Below are 7,188 nucleotides of genomic sequence, written 5' to 3'. Positions count from 1 at the left end.
GGTGGTGGTAGGGGGGTGTTGGTTGGTTTTTTAATGAGAACATGGGGTTAAGAAAGTAAGCAGTTTCTATATTTTGAACTCTCACGAGTGGAGTTGAAGGTTATTTTCTTAATATGTTTATATTTCATTGGATTATTTAAATTAAACATTCAGTCTATCACAAATTAAATTTTACAATCCAGGCTCATATGAATGGAGAAGGGAGGTTAATCAGGGTAAAAGAAATATATTCCCTCCACCCACACCCACACAAAAGTTAATGAAAAGAGCATAGAAAAATCTTTATTATAGGAGCTTCCCTGGTGGACCAGTGGTTAAAACTCCACACTTTTAACACAAAGGGTGTGAGTTCGATCCCTGGTCAGAGAACTAAGATCCGACCCCCCAAAAAATATCCTTATTATGAAACATTCAATCAAGCATTGTTAGCTTCTGAGTACATTCAAATACCTGCAAAGCCTTGATGATTAAAAAAATAATCAGCTATTTTTCTCTAAAGTTTATTTAAAATTCTGAAAAAAAAATCATAAAATACAATAGTGTCATTGTGATACCCATATTGCTATTGGCTAGTTAGAAATCCTATTCGTCCCCAGGCTGCACACAGCCTCTTCAGCACCTGAAGCTATGCAGGTTGGCTAATTCAGGCAAAACAGGTTTTGAAGTGACTCCTTTTGCGATTAGATTAGCACTTAACATCAGGGTACTTAACACCTATGACTCCCAGTCTCCATCAAAACTCAAGGCCAGGGGGACATTCAAATGGATCCTGTTGGAGAGTCATCCACAGGAAATTCTATGGCAGGTATTGTTTCAAAGAGAGAGTGCCTTTTGATCTCAAGTTCTCTGTCAGCCACTAGCATGTGACTCAGGATGGAAAATGTGTGCATGCCAACTCCAGGTGTGTTCATGATTGTTATGTGACAAGACATTTGAATGACCAATATTTCTTCTTGCCCTCAGAGAAATCTCACACTTTTGAAATGTCTGCTGTTAATTAAAAAGAGCAAAATGAATTCCATGAAAACTATAGGTGAATGGGGAAACAGAGATATGAAAAGTTAAAAATGATGCAAAAATCAAATAACAATGTGATAGTAATATTTAGGTTACAGAATGTAAACAACTGATGATGTCTAAAAGTGATATTGCTTCTAGGGAGAAATTTGTACTTTAAGGACTCCAAATATAATGCAACAATGCTCTAATAGAGAATTTTAATCCATCCATAGAAGGTACAGTATTTTTTCTCTTTTTTTACGGATTGTTAGGTCTTCCTGATGCTTTAAAATTACAAACATAGGTGGAAGTTTACTTTTCTATAAAATGCTGATCTTGCTTTGGATTTCTAGCTTTTGAGTTCAGTGCATTATCTGGCTATAAAGAAGAGTTCTTTAACAAATGGGATTCTCTTGTACAGAAGTGGCTGGACCTACAGACTGCCATACAGAGTGAAGTAAGTCAGAAAGAGAAAAATAACACATATATGTGGAATCTAGGAAAATGAAGAATAAATAGGAAACTAAGCCTACAAGGGACTGTCACCGTGTAGGGATGATAATCTGAGGAAGTGACACCTTTCTGAGCAAACAAATAGGTTCCCACATACCTCCTGCCAGCTCTTAAAAACCCTCAGATCCTATCATTTGGGAGGTAGGCACCATTCCTTTACAGTCAGCAGATCCCCAGTGAGCAGAATCTAGCTATTGATTTGAAATAGTTCAGGAAAATTATTCAGTTCAGTCCCTCAGTCCTGTCCGACTCTTTGCGACCCCATGGACTGCATCACTTCCTCTTAAAAACTGCCAACTGAAAAAAATTACACAAGCTAGGAGCTGAGAATTATCTTCTATTCAGTGACTTTCTGAGGGCAATAGCCTGAGCTTCAGTCTCTTGGAGAACTCTGAGGAACTGTTCCAAAGAGTTAAAGGAGGAGTAAGGATATACTGAGGCTTTGCAGGTAAAGAACCTGCCTGTCAGTGCAGGAGACATATGAGATGCAGGTTTGATCCCTGGGTCAGGAAGATCCCCTGGAGAAGGAATTGGCAACCCACTCCAGTATCCTTGCCTGGGAAATCCCATGGACAGAGGAGCCTGGCAGGCTCCTGACAGTCCGTGGAGTCACAAAGAGTTGGGCACGACTGAACGCATGTGCGCGCGCGCGCGCACACACACACACACACACACACACACACACACACAAGGGTATAGAGCAGTTTTGCTTCAAACATATGCAGTTGAACATCAAAACCTACTGCTAATCACACCAAAACATCCAGGCATCCCAAGATAATGATTTTAGTGCCTTTCCTTGTATGGGAAGATGCAAGTGTTTGGCTTCATTGAGATGATTCCTTTGATAAGCATCTTAACTATCTAGTGGCAGTATCTTGTTTTTTCATCCTGAATCCCCCTCGGGGTGCACCTTCAGAGCTGCTACTGTGGCTGAAGGCTTGACAGTGGGCAACTTGTTGGACTGGATGTTTACTGACGTGGCAGGCAATTATTTTTTTGGGTCCACATAATTATGCTCTGGAGACCAGGTATCTGTCAGTTCCCGAAGGACAAACTAGCCACTCTTTTATCTTAAAGTGGATCTTTAAAAGGTTTTTGAAAACTCATTTATCACCAGGCTATTCTCAAATAGATGGAGAGAGGAATGAAATATTCAAATTTATTCATCGAAGATTTCCTGAGTCCCTACTCGGTGAAAATTTCTCATTCTAGGTACTAGTAGCATAATAGAAAGATGAATAAGACAACATATCTGCACTCAAAGGAGAAGAGAGAAGAATTGCTGGAATCAGGGCAGAGTATAGGATGTGCTGTAAAACCCAACGTGGGCTTTCTAGATAGCATGACGTCCTTTCTGATGGGGTGGATCTGAGCCTTGACAGATGATGAGTAAGGTTTTCAATGTATAGAAGTAATCAGAGGGTGTGTTTGTTGGCGTGGTGGCGCTGCGGTGAGATGGAAGAACATTCTAGGTGAAGAGAAAAGCACAGGGTGGGATGCTTGCACATGGAGCTACCTGGCTTGGCCGGGCAAAGTGTAATATGAGGAAACAGTGGACGGGGGCGGGGGGGGGGCGGCTAGAGAAGTGGGTTGGGTCCAACTCTCTTTGAATGCCAAGTAACTGAGTCACTCTTCTCTGCTTTACGGAGAAGGCAGGGTGAACACAGAATTTACTTCCCAAACAGGAACAACTTCAGAATGAAAGGTGGCACCATTCACATTTGTGCCAGACTGACAGTTATAACCTGGTGCCGACCTGGGCAAACTGGGAAGTTCGGTGACTAGTAATTGGGAAGCTCTACAAGGAGAAGCTTTGCCTGGGAGGTGATTGCAGTGACTTCATTCCAGAGAACAGGCCCTCAGGATGGAAGGGGGGGATGCGGAGGGGTAGGCAGGCCTAGGACTAGTGCATTGGGTCCCTGCGGCTGTCACAACAAAGCACCACAAACTGGGTTGCTGTTGTTTAATTGCTCAGTCATGTCCACCTCTTTTTGCGGCCCCATGGACTGTAGCCCGCCAGGCTCCTCTGTCCATGGGATTCTCCAGGCAAGAATACTGAAGCGGGTTGCCGTTTCCTTCTCCAGGGGATCTTCCCAACCTAGGGATTGAACCTGAGTCTCCTGCATTGCAGGCAGATTCTTTACCACTGAGCCACTGGGTAAGCTCCACAAACTGGGTGCTTTATCAACATAGAAATACTTCCTCTCCTGGTCCTGGAGGACAGAAGTAGAAAATCAGGCTGTCTGTAGGGTTGTGCTCTCCCTGAAGCTGTAGGGGAGCATCATCCTTCCACTGCTCCAGGTGTTGGCAGCAGTCTTGGCAGTCCTTGGCTTATGGGCACATCGCTGCCATCTCTACCTTCCTGGGATTCTCCTTCAGTGTCTCTGCATGCCTGCTTCTGTGTCTCTTTTCCCCTTATGAAGTCAACAATCAAATGGGATGAACAGCCCATTCTACTCCAGTATGACCAAGTACCAACTTAATGACATCTGCAAAGACCCCACTTTCAAACGAGGTCATACTCAGAGGTTCTGCGAAGGACATGAATTTTTGGAGACACTCTTCCATCCAGTATAAATACCGATCAGGGAACTTTGCATGAGTGGAGGACCTCTCATGATCGTCAAAGACAGGAAGCTGCGAGGCAAGGCAGCAGAATGGCCGTGAGAAGCAAGAGGGAGGTAGAGAGTGTGCAGTGTTGCTTACTTGGGCTAATTTCCCCCAGGACTTTTAGCACCAAGGATGGACTTGCAATGTCAGGATGAGTTTGTAAGGCTACCCACCACGTCCCATCCTGCATCTACCCAGTTTCCTCCAGTCCAAGGTCCACATTTTTCCTCTTCTGGAGAAAAGAAGATCTTTAATACTAGAAATCAAGCCAGAGTTGAAACTGGGAGATGGCAGTTGAAGTCATGACTCAGCAACTTTTAACTCTGTCTCTTGGGCAAGTCATATGATTTCTCAGAATCTCTTTCCTCCTCCATACTATGAGGATACTGACCATGATCCAGAAGGTTCTTTCTGGCACTACAAGCTGTAACTTCAGGAGGAAAAGGCAGACCTGAGCTCCTCTCAATAGGGCCCTTTGCCAGGACCATCTTTTAGCAAGTGTGTCTATCAGATAGGGGATTCCTCGATGGACGGCTCACTGGTAAAGAAACTGCCTGCAATTCAGGACATACAGGAGACCCAGGTTCAATCCTTGGGTCAGGAAGTTCCCCTGAAAGAGGAAATGGCAACCCACTCCAGTATTTTAGCCTGAAAAATCCCACGGCCAGAGGAACCTGGCAGACTACAGTCCATGGGGTCTCAAAGAGTCGGACACAACTAAGCACATGTATCAGACAGTGCTGACTAAAGCCAAAATGTTGGAATTCAGCCAAACATGGAGACTTTTTAAAAAATTTTTTAGCAATGAGTGTGTTATTTATTTCTTATCTACAGCATTATTTCTATTTTTTAATTTTTTTTATTGAAGGATAATTGCTGTACAAAGTTGTGATAGTGTCTGCTATACAACGAAGTGAATCAGCTATGTGTTTACATATATCCCCTCTCTCTTGAATTTCCCTCCCACCCCTCTCCATCCCACCTTCTCTCTGTCATCACAGAGCACCAAGCTGAACTCCCTGTGTAACACAGCAGCTTGCCACTAGCTATCTATTTAATATATGTCAATGCTATTCTCTCAACTGGTCCCACCTTCTCCTTCCCCTACGGTGTCCAAAAGTCAGTTCTCTACATCTGCATCTCTATTCCTGCCCTGCAAATACGTTCATCAGTTCCATTTTTCTAGATTAGCATGGAGACTTTAATAGTGTTTTTATCCACTGGGGTATCTCTACCCTAAAGGTGTTGTTGTATTATTCATACTGTTATCGCTATTATTTTAATTTAGTGGTTAAGAGCTCATATTTTGGAGTCAGCGAGACCTAAGTCTGGGAAAGTTACTTACTACTTATAACCAAGAAGGCACAGTTTTCTCACCTGTAATGTGAGGATGATGATAATACAGATCTTACAAATAGACTGTTAAAGTAGATAATATATGCCCCAAAATATTTGCATACCTTGCTTGTAAAACACATATTACCTAGCAACAGCAATCATTATGGACCAGGTACCAAGTTAAACAGTTTTGTGCACTATCTCAAGCAATCGCCACAACTGTTTAATATAGAGTTGAGAAGATCCCTGGAGTAGGTAATAGCAACCCACTCCAGTTTCCTTGACTGGAGAATCCCATGGACAGAGGGGCCTGGGCTACAGTCCATGGGGTCTCAAAGACTTGGAAATGAACTGATTTAATAGAGTTAATACAAAAACATAAAAAAACCCTCCCCCATTCTCACCCCTCTTCTTCTAGGAAATTGAGGTTACAACTGAGAAGCTTGGTTAAGCTCACACATCTGTATGAATTGTCACGGCTGAGACACCACACCGGCTCTGCCAGACTCAGAAGCCGGGGTCTTGATCTTGTCTCCTCCAGAAGCAGCCAGCCCACTGCTAGCTTCGTGCTTATCGGCCCTGCTCCCTGGCCTCCAACTACTGGCCTTCTCTATTAGATCAGGTAAGGAAACACCAGTCCGATTTCCAGGCTGTTCCGCGTCTTCTCCTTCTGAACGGCCTTAACCGCAAGAGAGGCGGGTTGAAAAGTTTGTTTCATCTCCGTTGCTGTTCAGTGGCTCAGTCGTGTCTGACTCTTTGCGACCCCGTGGACTGCAGCGCGCCAGGCCTCCCTGTCCTTCACTCTCTCTCAGGGTTTGCTCAAACTCATGTCCATTGAGCTGGTGATGCCATCCAATCATCTCATCCTTTGTCTTGTTTCATCTCTAATTACTGCTTCCTATTTTCACTAATCTGACTGGTCTATTTCAGTTAACATTCACTGTGATTGGATATTTGAGAACTGAGTTGCATTTAAATCAGATCAATAATAATAGGAGTTTATTTTTACTTCTTTTTCGGCCTCCCTCGGCAGGCAGGCTATTAGTTCCCAGATCAGGGATGAAATCTGCACCCCTTGCAATGGAAGCAGGGAGTCTTAACCAGTGGACCACCAGGGAAGTCCCTGTAGGAGTTTAATAATAAATTCAAATAAGAACTAAAGATGACAGAGGTCTGGTGAATCACATATAACAGATGACATCAACTTTATATATATACTATTCAGTCATACAAACCAGCTGAATCACCTGACAATGCAATTTTTAAATTATTAATCTAGATTTGGTGTTCAGATGAGAATTATATATCCAACATTTATAAGAACTAAGATCAATTACTTTAACTGTTTAAAAACTAACAGCTTTACTGAGGTATAACTCAGGCATACATTCGCTTTGGAACAACTTTAAGACTTTTTCCCCTAGCTCTGTTTCCTTTTTAAAAGCTCCATGCTATTCAAGAAATACAACTTTCAAAGCCAACACTAATTCTCAAGTTAGACTTTAATGATACTTATCTTTAACCACTTTTCTTCGGATGAAAAGAGAAATAAAAAATGTTCCTGTAGCTTCTTGTCCACAAAAGTCCAATTTGCTGTTAATTTTATATGCAGGTAGCAAAGAATCCACAGTTTGGTTCCCAAAGTGAGTCAAGTTACCAACACACAACTTGACATCACACTGCCTTGGAACTCGGTAGCACAAACAACCAACTATTCCTGTATTA

General features: G+C 42.7%; 1 protein-coding gene across 1 annotated transcript in view; it reads left to right on the top strand.

The window, feature by feature from the left end:
- Positions 1–1,259: 1,259 nt before the first annotated feature.
- SOCS6 (suppressor of cytokine signaling 6) overlaps positions 1,260–7,188 on the top strand; it is a 40,867-nt gene continuing 34,938 nt past the window's right edge. The window contains exons 1-2 of the mRNA XM_081562665.1: positions 1,260–1,456; positions 5,882–6,085. The gene's annotated coding sequence lies outside the window, so the exon portion shown is untranslated. The remainder of the gene's footprint in view (positions 1,457–5,881; positions 6,086–7,188) is intronic.

Source organism: Giraffa tippelskirchi, chromosome 14 (assembly GCF_054371585.1).
Source record: "Giraffa tippelskirchi isolate mGirTip1 chromosome 14, T2T-mGirTip1v1.2.pri, whole genome shotgun sequence".
Taxonomy (NCBI): domain Eukaryota; kingdom Metazoa; phylum Chordata; class Mammalia; order Artiodactyla; family Giraffidae; genus Giraffa; species Giraffa tippelskirchi.
Note: the sequence above shows the minus strand (reverse complement) of the source record. Positions and strands in the feature narration are given on the sequence as shown.